The sequence below is a fragment of the Crocuta crocuta genome, unplaced genomic scaffold (genome assembly GCF_008692635.1).
Source record: "Crocuta crocuta isolate KB4526 unplaced genomic scaffold, BGI_CrCroc_1.0 scaffold433, whole genome shotgun sequence".
NCBI classification, from domain to species: domain Eukaryota; kingdom Metazoa; phylum Chordata; class Mammalia; order Carnivora; family Hyaenidae; genus Crocuta; species Crocuta crocuta.
Window position 1 is genome coordinate 942,432 of NW_027530001.1, and position 16,018 is coordinate 958,449.

At 40.2% G+C, this 16,018-nt stretch overlaps 1 protein-coding gene across 4 annotated transcripts in view; it reads left to right on the forward strand.

Annotated features, from left to right (window-relative positions):
* Positions 1-16,018, forward strand: part of GPR160 (G protein-coupled receptor 160) — a 60,695-nt gene that overhangs the window by 41,784 nt on the left and 2,893 nt on the right. For 2 of the 4 annotated variants that reach the window (XM_077763662.1, XM_077763661.1), the window contains one exon: positions 11,597-11,710. The exons of 1 other annotated variant lie outside the window; for it this stretch is intronic. The gene's annotated coding sequence lies outside the window, so the exon portion shown is untranslated. Of the gene's footprint in view, positions 1-11,596; positions 11,711-13,173; positions 13,228-16,018 lie in introns of those variants that run through there. One more of the 4 variants, XM_077763664.1, reaches the window with a different exon arrangement.

The window sequence follows — 16,018 nt, forward strand, 5'->3', positions numbered from 1 at the left end:
TTCTCCACTCAAAGGGTCCCCCTTAAAATTGCTTGCAGGGCTGGTTTAGTGGTCACAAACTCCTTTAGTTTTTGTTTCGGGAACCCCTGATCCCTCCTTCTATTTTGAATGATAGCCTTGCTGGATAAAGCGTTCTTGGCTGCATATTTTTCCAATTCAGCATGTTGAGTATATCCTGCCACTCCTTTCTGTCCTGCCAACTTTCTGTGGACAGGTCTGATGCAGACCTGATCTGTCTTCCCTTACAGGTTAAGGACTTTTTTTTTCCCTTGCTGCTTTGGTAATTCTTTTCTTGTCTGTGAACTTGACTATGACATGCCTTGGTGATAGTTGGTTTTTGTTGAATCTGATGGATGTTCTCTGTGCTTTTTGGATTTTAATGTCTGTGTCCTTACCCAGATTAGGAAAGTTTTCTGCTATAATACACTCACATAAACTTTCCACCCCTTTTTCTCTCTCTTCATCTTATGGGACTCCTATGATTCAGATGTTACTCCTTTTTAATAAGTCACTGTGTTCTCTAAATCTTGTATTGTGATCTTTTGCCTTTGTTTCCCTCTTCTTTTTCTGCTTCATTATTCTCCACAATTTTATCTTCTAAATCGATGATTCACTGCTCTACCTAGTCCATCCTTGCCATCGTGGCATCCGTTGAGATTGTATCTTAGTTACAGCATTTTTAATTTCATCCTGACTAGATTTTATTTCTTTTATCTCCCAGGGAAGGATTCTATGCTTTTTTCAACCCCAGCTAGTAGTCTTGTTATCGTGGTTCTCTCCATTCTAGTTCACATATCTTGCTTATATCTGTGTTTGATTAAGCCCCTCGCTGTCATTTCTTCCTGTTCTTTCTTTTGGGGTGAATTCCTCCATTTTGTCTTTTGGAAGAAGAAAAAAAATTAATAAAATTTAAAATTTAAAAACAAAACAAGAATATAAAGGAAGCTAGATCTTACATGTGTTTTGGTCTGCTTGTTGAATGAATCTTGATAGAACATAGAAAAAGGGGAAAGAAAAAAATTTTAAATTAAATTATAATAGCATAAAGGAAAAGGAAATAGAACAAGGAATTTTCAAAACAAAAAGTACAAAAATAATAAAAATAAATTTTTGTTTCTGTATCCAGAATGAGGATGAAAGAAAGAAAAAACAATCTAAGCAAAAAACAGAAGCAAAGAAAATGAATAAACCAGCAAACAGAATGAAACCCAAATGAAGTTACATCCTGTTTCCCCTAGAACTGAAACTATGCCTTCTATAGCCCTACAGTCCATACACTAAGCAGGTGGAGTGACTTTTGCTCATCTTCTAGGGGATGTGCTTGGAAGGTACAATTGGACTGGGCTTGGTATAACAGCTCCGGTCTCCACTAGGGGGCGCTGCTTAGCTTACTGTAGTGGATCAGTGTGGCGGGCATGAACATGCCCAGGAGAGGAGGAAATGGCTTTACTCAGCTCCCTCGTCTCTGGCATGGGAACTTCATGCTCTCACCTACCTGTGCAAGCACCCCTCCTCTGTCTCAAGCCTCTGTCCACTCCCTGCCTCTACCCTGTCCATGTCCAAGCAGCATCTCCCTCCAGAGTTTTATTTCAGACGGGGTTGTGTTTCAAAACCCCACACTTCAGAGACCCCTGTGGCTTAGACCCTGGCCGACTCTCTAGGGGAGGGTCTTGCTGAGCAATGGCTGGGTGCCAGCTTGCCCCAGAAAATGTTTATGTGGTCACATAGTGCCAGAGGTTCAGCGATATGGCAAATCACCAACCACAGCTGGCGCCAGGTTTCATCACACACATTTTTGTCCCAGCACCAGCAAATGTGGCTGCTCTCCAGAGTCCGCTGGGACCTTTGGCTGTGGGGAGGCTTTATGGCCTCTACCACATGCACTCCAGTTCGGGGAACCATTTCTTCCTGGGTGGCACATGGACCCCTCAGACCACACTGGCTACTCCTGGATATTCGCCCTGCCTCCTCACTAGAGCACTGCCAGGCACCAAGCTCCAAAACTTTAGACTCTGCACTCCACTATTTATAGAATCCTGGTGGTATTGAAACCCTCTCCTTTCTCGCTGTCATTGGTGTTTGGGAACAGATTTCTTGTTCAGTCCTTGGTGGGTGTTTTCACTCTTTCTCTCTCGCTACTTTTGGGGGAGTGCTTTTCTTGCACAATCCCAATGCACCACACACTCTCCCTTTCCCCTTTACTGTCCTCTCTCCACAAAAACAGCTCCCTACCCCCGGGGCTTTTCTCTCCCTCATTTCACCTCTCTCTGCATACCTGTCAAGTTCTGTGGCTCATGCCATGCAAATTATTGTGTTAATCCTCAGATCAACTTCCTAGGTGTTCAAAATGGCTTGGTGCTGATCTGGCTGCGTTTCAGGGATGGGAGAGGCTGAGGATCTCTGTGCTACTCCTCCATCTTAAGTCCTCTCTGCCATGGTCATATTTTTATTTTCCAAAAGCACGTTCTTGTTTTCTGTTATTCTAAAAAGCCTCTCTTTTTGTTTTAATGGATGCAGTATTTTCTCCCCCCGAACAATGAATTTCTATGTAAAGTTTTCTTTTAATATTGATTGGGGCTCTTTCCTCCAAGTTGTCTTTTTTCTGCTTGTGTGTTTTTCTTTTCATAATAGAGATTTTCTTTGAATGTCTGGGGATCTTTGGATGTCTAGTCCTATTTATTGATAGGGCATTATCTAGGATGTTTCTCTAGGGAAGATTCAAGGTCAGTATTGTTAGATATTTTTTGTGATCGTAGTATTCCTAAAATCCAAGTGGGGAATAGAAGGCTGGAGAGATGTCAACCTTTAATATGTGTATTTTTCCTTGGTCTCTGTTTTCAGCATGGTATCCCTCCATTCTCCACTCTTTCCAGAGTCCAGGGACCATGGAGACACAGTTGTCTGTTGCATTGAATCAGTGAAAGGATCTGGGATCTAATTGTTTATTTCATTTGTAACCAGTCCTCTAGTTTTTAACCCCATCTTTATATCCCTTGCCAAAGTGACCTGAGCCAACACTTCTTGGGCTTTTTGAGGGCCCTGAGGTCTAAATTAGGTTGCCACTGTGCCTGCTCCATTGCTAGCTTTTCTCAGACTGTTATCATTATATGTGGTTTACTTGAGGATTTTATTAAAAATGTGGCTTGATTCAGGGGCACCCGGGTGGCTCAGTCAGTTGGGCGTCCGACTTCAGCGCAGGTCACGATCTCGCAGTCTGTGAGTTTGAGGCCTGTGCCGACAGCTCAGAGCCTGGAGACTGCTTCCGATTCTGTATCTCCCTCGCTCTCTGCCCCTCCCCCACTCATGCTCTGTCTCTCCAAAATAATAAATGTTAAATAAAAATAAAATACATTAAGATGCAGCTTGATTCAGTAGGTCCAAATGGGAATCTGAGATTTTGTATTTATAACAAGCTCCTAGGTAATGCTTATTACGCCTCTGCTCCTCAGACCATACTTTCTGTAGCAAGATGCTAAGTCTTTCACCATTCATCCATTCACTTTCCAGCCTCTGGGCTACCATCCTCCCCCACCCCTTCACCACCGTGTCTACTATCAAATGCCTTTGTCCTTGGAGGTTTTAGCCTTTAAAAAAAATTCATGAAAGGGGCAGCTGGGTGGCTCAGTCAGTTAAGCGTAAAACTTTGGCTCAGGTCATCATCTCACAGATCACAAGTTCAAGCCCCATGTTGGCCTCTGTGCTGACAGTTCAGAGCCTGGAGCCTGCTTCAGATTCTGTGTCTCCTCTCTCTGCCCATCCCTTGCTCATGCTCTGTCTTTCTCAAAAATGAATAAAGTTTAAAACATATATTTTTTTTGATTCATGAAAAATGTCAAAGGTACATACAGATAAATAGAGTAACCATTAACTCATGGTCATTCCTGCCCCATCTACACTCCCATCAACCTTCACTCCAGCCAAATGCATATACTATGTTATTATTAGCAAATTCCAGAGAACTTTTTTATTTGTAAATATTTTAGGATGTATTTTTATTATTTAAAAAAATTTTTTAATGTTTATTTCTGAGAGAGAGAGACAGAGTGGAGAGGGGAAGGTGCAGAGAGAGGAAGGGAGACATAGAATCCAAAGCAGGCCCCAGGCTCTGAGATGTCAGCACACAGCCCAGTGCAGAGCTCGAACTCCCAGACCCAGAAATCATGACCCGAGCTGAAGTCAGATGCTTACCCTGCTGAACCACCCAGGGGCCCCAAATGTTTATTTTTGAGAGAGAGAGAGTATGGATGGGAAGGTTTGTGAGCTCGAGCCCTGTGTCGGGCTCTGTTCTGACAGCTCAGAGCTTCGAGCCTACTTTGGATTTTGTGTCTCCCCCTCTCTCTGCCCCTCCTCTGCTCATTATCTGTCTCTCTCAGTAATAAATAAACATTAAAAAAAAACCTGGTTTAAAATAACAAATCTATTCTCATAATTCTGGGGGCTAGAATTCCAAGATCAAGGTTTCAACAGATTGGGTTTCTCCTGAGGCCTGTCTTCTTGGCTTATAGACAGCAGCCACCTTCTTGTCATCTGCTTACATGGCCTTTCCTCAATGTGCATCCAGCCCAGGTGTCTCTAGTGTGTGTCCAAATTTCTTACAAAGACACCAGTCAGATTGGATTAGGTCCCACCCAAGTAACCCTCATTTAATTTTAATGATCTCTTTAAAGGCCTCATATCCAAATAAAGTCACATTCTGAGGTACTAAAGGTTAGAGCTTCAACATATGAATTTTGAACACAGGGGGGAACACAGTTCAGCCATCACAAAATACCGTCAGTACCAAAAATTAGTAACTCATTAGTACCCTCAAATTTCTCAGCAGCGGTCTAATTTCCAGTTGTCCTATAATTCTTTGTTTCATTGAATTCAGGGAAGTTCTACACGTTGCACTAAGTTGATATATCCGAAGTCTCCTTTAATCTTTTGTTATTGATACAGTGTATTGAACATATCAGTTGTTTGTCTGGCAGAGCTTACCTTACCACCACCTGGACTTTGCTTATTTTATCTCATGGGGTTATTTAACACGTCCTTTTGTCCTCTGTTTTTTTTTTTTGGTAAGTAAGTAGTTGAATCTGCCGGCTTGGTTAGGTCCTACGTTTTAGCAAGTCTATTTCATAGGTTGTGGTACATCCTTCCGTCTCTCCCTTTGGGTGTTAATAGTTAACTGATGATCATTGGGCGCCTCCATTAATATATCAGGAATTACAGAATGGTGATTTTCAAATTTTATTATTCCTTATTCACTCATTAGGGTGCTTCTATTAAAGCAAACATCCCCCTCACTATTCTGTCACCAAGTAGTACAATCAGTATATAGAAAAGGCAGAAAAAAAATGCTTGGTTCTTTCCTGTTTTTACCAGTTTAAAAACAGTGATTTGGTTTCCTGGTGTACTCACATATGACAAATGAGATTTGCTTGTTCAGTTTATTTTTTTAAATATCTACTTATTTATTTTGAGAGAGTGAGCATGTGAGCAGGGGAGGGGCAGAGAGAGAGGGAAAGAGAATCCCAAGCAAGCTCCGTGCTGTCAGCACAGGCCGGCGCGGGGTTTGATCTCACAAACGTGAGATCATGGCCTGAGCCAAAATCAAGAGGTGAACGCTTAACTGACGGAGCCACCTCTATTGCCCCTACTTATTTATTTTAGAATCAAGTACAAATTCAATTTACTGTTAGTTTAGTGGTATTATAAGAGCTAGTAGAGGTAATTACATTTATTCAAAATGCCATCTTTTGTTGGAAGTTGTATCATAATTTATGTAGCCCTTTTCCTATTGTTGGATATAGAACTTAACACTAGGCCTTCACTTTGTATATCAGTACTGTGAGATGAGCATCCTTAACAATAAATAAAATACACACATATTCAGTGTAGAGTTTGAATCATGAAAAATGTATTCTCTTGTTGAACCAGCACCCCAGTCAAATAAAGAACATTTCCATCTCCATGGAAAGTTCCCTGGTGCTTCTTTGCCCCAACCTGGCCCCAGATTTCCACTGATGGTCTCTCTGGCCTTACAGATTTACTTTGCTGTTCTGGAATTCCATATGATTGGAAACAGGCAGTCTGTACTCTTTTCTGTCGGGTTCTTTTCATTCAGCATGTTTCTGAGATTTCTCTCCCCGCAGCATGTATCAGTGCTACATTCCTTTTTATCACTGAGGCGTGCATTGTACGGCTACACTACAATTTGTTTATCCATCCTCCTGATGATGGACGTATGGAACATTTCCAGTTTAGACCCTTGGAGAATAAAGCTGCTGTGCACACATTTGTGTCCACGTTTGTGGACATATGTTTTTGTTTCTCTTGGGTAAATAGCTAGGTGTAGGATCACTGGATGAAATGGTAATTGAATGTCTAACATTGTAAGAAAGCTCCAAGTGGGTTGAGCAGTGTTTGAGAGGTCTAGTTGCTGTACTTCCTTGCCAACTGTGTACTGTGTCTTCTAAACGTCCCCGTTCTAGTGGACGTGCAGTAGTGTCTCCCTGTGGTTTTCATTTGCATTTGTATTCAGTGTGTTCAAACCTTTTGCCCATTTTTCTAAAGGGCTAACTGTCTTACTGAGTTGTAGGAGTCTTTTTACATTCTGGATTCAAGTCATTGGTCACAGATTTATTATGAATATCTTCTCTGTCTGTAGCTTTCCTTTTCATTTTCTTGACTATGCTTTTAACAAGAAGTGCTTATTTTTTAACAAGCCCAATCTGTCAGTTGGTGTGTGTGCACATGCATGTCCTAAGAAAAGCTATGCCTACCAGTGGATTGACTAGTATCTCCCCAAATTCATGTCCATCTGGAATGCAACCTTATTTGGAAATAGGTTTTTGCAGATATCATTGAGGTGACGTCATATAGGAGGTGGGCCCTATGTCCAGCGACCAGTGTTCTTCCAGAAAGGGGAAAGAGGCCAAAAGAGACACAACAGCAGAGGCCATGTAAAGATGGAGGCAAAGATGGGTGTTATGCTGCCACAAGCCAAGGAATGCCAGTGCCATCAGAAGCTGGAAGAGACCAGGAAGGAGTCTTCTCTTGAACCTTCAAAGGGAGTGTATCTTGGCTGGCATCTTGGTCTTCTAGCCTCCAGAACTGTGAGAATAAATTCCTGTTATTTTGGGCCACCCAGTGGTTAATTTGTTATGGCAGCCCTAGGAATCAAATATACCTATCCAGGATCACAAAGATTTTCTTCTTTTTTTCTTCCAGAAAAGGTTTTTAAAGTATATTTATTTGCTTTTTTAATGTTTTTTTTTTTTAAATTTAGTTTTGAGAGAGAGAGAGACAGAGAAAGNTGTGCACATGTGAGTGGGGCAGGGGCAGAGAGAGAGGGAGAGAGACAATCCCATGCAGGCTCTGTGCTGACCAAGCTTGATCTCACAAACCATGAGATCATGACCGAAGCCGAAACCAAGTGTCAGACACTTAACCAACTGAGCACCCAGGTTCCCCTCTTCCAGAAATTTCAATTTCACTTCTAAAGTCTTTTCCCCCCAAGTTTTTATTTAAATTCCAGCTAGTTAACATACAGTGTAACATTAGTTTCAGATGTATAATATAGTGATTCAGCACTTCCATACATCACCCGCTGCTCATCACAAGTTCACTCCTTAATCCCTACCACCTATTTAACCCCCCCCCCACGTTTAGTCTTACGATCCATTTTGAGTTTATTTTTATGTATGGTGTGGTGTAAGGGTTAATTTTTCCCATATGAATAGCCACTTTCCAGCACCAGTTTTAGAAGAGGTTGTCCTTTCCCTGCATTGCATTACCTTGCACTTTTTTTTTTTTTTTTTTTTAAACATCAACTGACCATAAATGTATGGTCTGTTTCTGGATCCTCTTCTGTTTCATTGATTTATTGAACTCTCCTTATGCTGATACTACTACTCTTCTCTCTTTCTGTACCTTTATAACAAGTCTTAAAATCAGGTAGTATAAGTCCTCCAACTTTGTTCTTAAAAATCATTTTGGCTCTGCTCAGTTCTTTACATTTCCATACAAATTGTAGAATCAGCTTGCCAGGGGCACCTGGTGGCTCAGTCAGTTAAATGTCTGACTTTGGCTCAGGTAGATCTCACGGGTTGTGAGTTCAAGCCCCGCCTTGGGGCTGAATAGCTGACAGCTCAGAGCCTGGAGCCTGCTATGGATGGACTCTATGTCTTATTCTTTCTCTCTGCCCTTCCCCTGCTCATGCTCTGTCTTGCTCTCAAAAATAAACATTAAAAAAGTTTTGTTAATAAAATCACATATTATTTTAAAATCAGCTTGCCAATTTCAACAGCAAAAAAAACCGGAGTCTTTCAACTCATGGTAATTGTCTTCACTGGCTTAGATCTTTCTGTATTGTTTAAAATTTTCAGAATACTGTGCTTGCACGTACTTTGTCAAATTTATCCTAAATGTTTTATATTTTTAATGCTCTTAGTTTTTATTTCATTTTTCAATTGTTTATTGCTAGTATATAGAAATATTTTTTTAAGTTTATTTATTTTGAGACAGAGCGTGAGTGGGGTGGGAGCAGAGAGAGAGGGAGACAGAGAATCCCAAGCAGGCTCTGCACTATCGGCATGGGGTGCGGCTTGAATTCATGAAACCGTGAGATCATGACTCAAGCTGAGACCAAGAGTCAGACGCTTAACCGACTGAACCACCCAAGTGCCCCTATTTTCTAATGTTAAACCAAGCTTGCATTGGCTGTGATGTATTAGGGTATGTTATTTTTATATATTGATAGGTGTAATTTGATAATTTTGTTAAGGATTTCTGACTGTATGTTCCTGAGGGATATTGATTTACAATTTAGTTTTCTTGAAACGTCTTTGGTGTTGATCAGGGTGATCAGGTCTTGTGAAGGATTAGGAGGTATTTCTGTCATCTTCTGTTTTAAGTTTGGTATTTCTTCCCTAAATGTTTGCTAGAATTCACCCGTGTAGACATCTGAGCCTAGGTTTTCTTTGTGGGAAGGTTTTAAGTGCAAAATGTTTCTTTAATAGAAGTTGTTAGGGATCTTTTTGAATGAGATTTGTTAATGTCCTTCTAGAAATTTGTTTCATGACAGTTGTATTTATTAAAATTATTTGTAACAGTCCCTTATTATCCTTGTAACGTTTGTAGCATGCGTAGTGAGGTGGTCTCTTTCCCAAGTTTGGTAGGTTCTTGCATAGTTTGGCTGAAATTTTATCAGTTTTATTATTGTTTTTCCAAAAACTAGCTTTTGGGGGTGCCTGGGTGGCTTAGTCAGTTAAGCGTCTGACTTTCGCTTNTAAGCCACCCAGGCACCCAAATCCTTTTTTAAAGGTGGAAACTCAACTGAGACCCTCTTTTCCAATACAGACAGATACAATTGGGGAAACACTGCAAAAGCAATTCATGTATTGGAAATTAAAACTGAATTTTTATTTTTCCAATTTTCTGATATTTGCACTGTTGCTTTTCAAAGTTGTTTTCTATTATAGTTTTTTAAAATTCTGATTATGTAAATAATACATATTGTTAAAAAAATGTCAAATTATATGGAATTGTGTTTGTTAGGATAAGCCATAACAAATAACCCAAAATCCTTGCAGCTTAATACAATAGACTTTTATTTCTTGCTCATACCATACACCCACCATGAATCATCAAGGACTTGGCACCACACAGCCCCTCAAGGACTCAGGCTGACAGAGTCCTCTGCAATGAAATGTTTTGGCCTCATAGCCCTTTAGCCAGAAATAGCCACATCACAGGCCCACCTAATTGTAACAGTCTGAAATCTTTCCATGGGCCTAGAAGCAGAGAAGTAGGTAGGAACGAACACTGTAATTCCTATGCTTCAGAAAAAAATAGAGATTACTTCTCATTCTACTGTGAGATAATCCCTACTTAACTGTATTCCTGCCTGGCCTTGCTGACCTTCTTCATGGCCAGCCTTATGTCTGGGGTTGGTGGGAATTACTCCTGTGATCTGACTGATCAGTGATTGATGTTTTGTTGTGTTCTACCTTTGTAGCTCTAACGTGATTTTATAAGTATATGAATGAGACCTGGGAAAGGGCAAATCAAGAATCCTTTGCTACATGGAAATTTCAAATTTCTTTTTAAAACCTTGCTTTAGAGTATCTTTGAAGCATACAGAAGTAACTGGTAACCATGGTATTTTCTAGGGAGGGAACTGTACTGGAAAGTGATTAGTTGGCGGTAAGGGTGGGCAGGATGAATAAATTTCATAGCGGACACTTCTGTTGAGTTTCACACCATGTAAATTATGTTACCTATTTTTAAAAACAAGTTAAATAAAAACTTGTTTTCTACAGTTTCTTCCTATATTGAATTGAATTATACTATGTAAATGAATAAAAACATCTGTTTCTTTAAAAGTTGTCAGGATCGAATGACATTTTGTTTTTTTCACTGAATTTTGATATTATCAAGTAAGGACGGTATTTTGAAGAGTTTATTTATATTTACCTTTTGGAAGAATAAAATTACATTATCCAAGTAGATCAGTTAGTTATGGTCCTTTGGGTACCAGTAATCAACATAAACACTTTTACTTGGATGCTACCTTTTCAGAAAGCTTTTTCACATACATAGATTGGGTCCCTCTCTCCAGGCCCAGTGGGGAGTTGAGCCATTAATGTAGCTTCCTGGAGAACATGAGCTCTGAAATCAGAGCTGAGCTGGAACTTCGCTCCCACATTTATCAGTCATCTAGTCAGGAAATGTGCTTATTAACTCCTGAGCCTGTTTCCTCATGGGGCTGGGGGGAATCTATACCTTCTGTGACTGTTGTAAGGGGAAGGTAAAAAGTATATAAGGCCCTGGACAAAGCCCAGTATATTATTTCAGCCACAGACTTGCTCCACGAATTGGAATCAGCATACCTTACAGTACCAGTTCCGTCTTCTGTGGGAGAGTAGACCAGGACGTTAATCCCGCTCCCCTTTGCATACTGCTGTTTAATGCACATCGTTCTGTCAAGCTTTTCTGAGATTGCATGATGCAACTATTTGATTATAATTTTATGTACATACCTTTTTATTTTACTCTCAAATTCTCATGAATGCACACAGGACTTTGTAAAAGCTACATGATGGGTGATATCGCAACTGATTAAATATAGAGGGTTCAGTGGCCTGCTATCAAGCTAGACACCAGAGCAATTTGTGAAATGTGATAAAAATGCCACTGTGCTCACTAAATTTTTTTGTTTGGTAAAATAGTGATTTTTCATAAAAAGTTACTTATGTTAACATGCAGCAAGTGTCAAAAGGTCCTGAAACCAGTTTGGGAACTACTGGTTTAGCCTCTGAAGCCTGGAGGTGAACACTGCAATGCAAACAAGATTTTATAAAATAGGTGCCATGTTATACACATGGGTCTTACATGTACACATATCTCAGTGTCTTTTGGGGACTTCAACTTAAATGTATCCCCTTTCTTCCTTTTCCTGGAAAAAAAAGAATATAGGCAGTTAATTACTGGCCCTAATCCCACAGAAAGTTCTAGTTTCTCCGAGCAGAGCGCTGGGGCCAGTAGGTGACGCTGAAGTCCCATTAAGACTGCTATTAACGATGGCTATTTTTGTTTTCTATCTTTCACACAGAGCTTGTTCACATAAGCATTTTGGTATGCCAGGTACCAAGAGTAAGATCACTAAAGACAGTAAAACTGAAATTGGAAGATTATCAGCCAAGAAAGACCTACCTGAGAAAGCAGAGTAAGTATGTTAAGCATTGTGTGTTATGAAGAATTAATTGGGTTTTAAATAGGAAACCAGAGACAGGATCAGTTAAAAGAAATCATGGTTTGTTTCCCTCTCAGGCCTTGCCAATTCTTCCAAACCAGCCAGGTTGCAAAGCAAGCCCAAAGGTGCCTTAAAAAGGACTTCCTCCGTTAGCCATTTACATTGTATATGAATGGATTCAGAAATAGTTTTAAAAAGTCATTCAGGAAAAGAGCCGTATCTTACAAATCTCTGGATCCCTGCAGTCCAGGTGGACATTTTTCAAGGGAAAATTCAGCACAGGTAGCCTCTCAAAGGATTTTTATCTGGTCTTGCTTGGGAGGTTGTTTAAAGAACAAAGTACTGGAATTTTTAATACTTCTTCAGTGGTTTACGGGGAAAGTGGGACATAAAATTGGTATGAGGAAGTTTTGATTTGTTTCCACAATCACTATATATTCAGGGACTATCGGAAAATGACTAAGTCCCTGTGTTCCGATATACTTCCTTTCGGCTGCTTTTTATTGCCTCAGTTGCATACCTAACCAGGGTCTCTCCCCGCCCCATCTCTAGTTTCTTTCAGCTTCGTGATTCTCTTACACATTCCAACTTGTCTTCGTTCTTCCAGGCCTCTTCTTAAAGAGGCTCGTGGCTCGTACGTTGGTGGCTAGAACTGATCTGTATCCTCATCGTCCCTTCTTACTTCTTCTTCCGGGGACTAGACTGCTTCTCTGTCCTTCCAGTGGGCCCTCTCTGGAGCCGGTGATGAAATGGATTCTCAGGAAACATCCCTTGGATGTTGACCACTTAAACATGGTTTCTTTAATCTATTTTGGATGAGTTATAAAGGTTAAAATTACTTTATATAGGTAATTGTTTCTCTTATACTAAAGGTATTTTTTTTTAGATGGGTCTAAACAAAAACCCACTCTATTTACCTTTTTCACACCCACTTTGAATGAACATTGGCTATGATTTTTCCATGTTTACTTTTAATTTGAGAGAGAGTGCACACATGTGTGAGCAGGGGAGAGGCAGAGGGAGGGAGAGAGGGACTCTTAAGCGGGTTCCAACTCGGAGCTCGATCTCATGAACCATGAGATTATGATCTGAGCCAAAATTAAGTCTTGGATGCTTAACCAACTGAGCCAACCAGGCACTCCAACACTGGCTATTTAAAGTTTTTTTTTTTTTAATGTTTTTATTTATTTCTAGGAGAGAGAGAGACAGCGTGAACAGGGGAGGGTCAGAGAGAGAGGGAGTCACAGACTGAAACAGGCTCCAGGCTCTGAGCCGGCAGTCAGCACAGAGCCCGACGCGGGGCTCGAACCCACGAACCGCGAGATCATGACCTAAGCGAAAGTCGGACGATCAACCGACCAAGCCACCCAGGCGCCCCGACACTGGCTATTTAAAACAGCCTTTTTTTTTTTTTTCTTGTCACAAGGAGGACTTCATATATTCTTATCATTCCATCTGGGCTTTCTTATCCAAACAACACCACTGATAAGGTCAGTGGCATTTGTCAAGGTGACAGCCATGATTTTATGTTTTGTACATCAAATCTTAATGGAACTTTTTTGGGAGAGGGTCAAGTTAAACTATATATGTTTAAACTATATATATATGTGTATATGTATGAGTATAGAAAAAATTGAGCATACAAAAGAATTTGTTTCAGTGGTTCTTTTCTACCTGTAATTATAAACATAGGTATAAATGATTTTTTGTAACTGTCTTTATATATATATATACACACACACACACGTGTGTGTGTGAATACATAGTTTGTGTACCTTAGTAAATCAGCTTATGACATAGTAGATTTATAGCCATGACAGTATGTTAAAGGAAAAAATATCTATGACCCTTGTTAAAGAATGTTAAGGCAGACTTTTTTTTTTTTTTACAAATAGTTTATTGTCAAATTAGTTTCCACATAACACCCAGTGCTCATCCCCACAAGTGCCCTCCTCCATGCCCATCTCCCCCTCCCCCCACATCCATCAGTCCTCAGTTTTTGTCAGCATTCAAGAGTCTCTCATGGTTTGCCTCTCTCCCTTTCCCCCACCATTTCCGCCCTTCTTCTCCCCCTTGTTCCTCCGTCAAGTTCCTCCTAATCCTCCTATACGTGCACACATATGATATTTGTCCTTCTCTGCCTGACTTATTTCGCTCAGCATAACACCCTCAAGGTCCATCCATGTTGCTACACATGGCCAGATTTCACTGTTTCTTATTGTAAGGCAGACTTTACTCAGGAATTTTGCACTAGGTGCAGGGCCCACTACCATGGGGTTTTGCAGTGGGGTAGATTGGGCTTGACTCTGACCACAACAAGGAATAGTAGAAATTTATAGACAAGGACCAAGGTGGAGGTTAGTAGATGGACTATTATTGAGGAAACATCAGGGATAAGGAGGGATTCTTGCTAAAGGCAGGCCAAAGTGACAGATCATCGCTGAGGGGTGGTGCGGGTTGAGGAACCTGACCAGATATTGAAGATCAGATTCTGGCTCACCAGACTTAGCAGGATTCTTGTGAAAGTTGGGACAATGAAAAGATGAACACAGAAGCTCAAGAAAGCATATGAACTCTCTCCTCAACATGGAAAGACTCTGTCAAGTTAGGGTTCAATCTGTCCAAGGAACTGATAGCTTTCTTTCACACTGGTTTCTTTCTTTACCCTCCGATAATATCCTCAACTACTCCCTTGAGTACAATTAATTGAGTACAGTTTAATCATTGTTTAACAGGTTTTAGGCCAATTCAGTTCTTTTACTTTTCAGGCTTTGTATTCCCTAATTGTTTTCCTTCAAGTTTGAGAAATTCAGAGACACCTATAACTCAATGTGTACCCTTTTAGTCATTTTTCTGTATATGTATAATGTCTTAATATTTAGATTTGTTCCTGCATAATTTTGTAAACTGCAATTCACTCAAACATCCTGTAGAAATTTATATTTTTTAACATGTAACAAACTCAAGGTTAACATTTAACGAGTTATGGAAGAGGAAGAGTGAAAACTAAATCTTCCTCCTATCCCGAGAATCAGTTTTAATAGCTGCATAATGGTACATCATTAGGATGTGCCATCAATCATTTTTAACCCATCTCCAATTGTTGGCATTTATGGGTGGGTTTGTTCCTGTTTTTGTTTTCTTGTTTATATAAACATTGTGGTGGAATAGTTTTAAAGAAACTTTTGGTCAGTTGTGGGTTTTTTATGATAAATTCCTCAAATTTCCTTCCATTTTTTTTTTTAATTTTTTTTTTTAATGTTTTATTTATTTCTAGGAGAGAGAGAGACACAGTGTGAGCAGGGGAGGGTCAGAGAGAGAGGGAGTCACAGACTCTGAAAGAGGCTCCGGGCTCTGAGCCGGCAGTCAGCACAGAGCCCGACGAGGGGCTCGAACCCACGAACCGCGAGATCGTGACCTAAGCGAAAGTCGGACGCTTAACCGACTAAGCCACCCAGGCGCCCCTTCCATTTTATTTTTATTTCATTTCATTTCGAGTAATCTCTACACCCAACATGGGGCTCAAACTCCAAGATCAAGAGTTGCACGCTCCACCAGCTGAGCCAGCCAGGTGCCCCTCCTTCCATTCTTTCCTGTTTTCTTCCCTTCTGACCTTTTTCATCTTCTTTTTCCTGCCACCAAATGCCTTAATCACTCCAGCCTCAACTCCTGTTCCTTTGCCTTTACCTAGCACTTCTTAATATTCTCAGCCTCTATTCCTTCCCTGGATTCTTTCTCTCATCTGTCCAGGTGCCATACCTGGAAGATCATGTCCAGTGATAAATCTTTTATCTTTCTTTACCTGTGTCCCTATTAATTTTCAGCTTTACTGTTTTTATATCTTTGAGTTTCAGAATGATGATGGTCCACAGCGTTACGCTTTGAAAATTCCTAAGTTTCACTGACAAAAAGACAAAGAGTTGAGCTGGGGTAATGTTCATTGTCTGGAGTCACAGTGAGACTGGGTTAACAGCCATCAGTTATTGTCCTGAGTATTACTATCAGGTTGCTATCTTAAGCCTGTTTTTGGCTCTGGTAGATTTTCTACCTCTCTCCACAAATTACTAAAATCTGTACTTTCACAGAAGTTGAATAATTTTTATGTAACATTTTGGTTAGAGGTCTAAAGTTCTGAACCATCTGGGTCTCAAAAAAAAAAAAATGACCAAAGTATACACATTAATTCTTCTTGATCATATTCTTCATTATGAGAAATTTAAATTCCTATTTATATGTTTACAGTTGATCCTTGAACAACACAGGTTTGATATGCAAAGATCC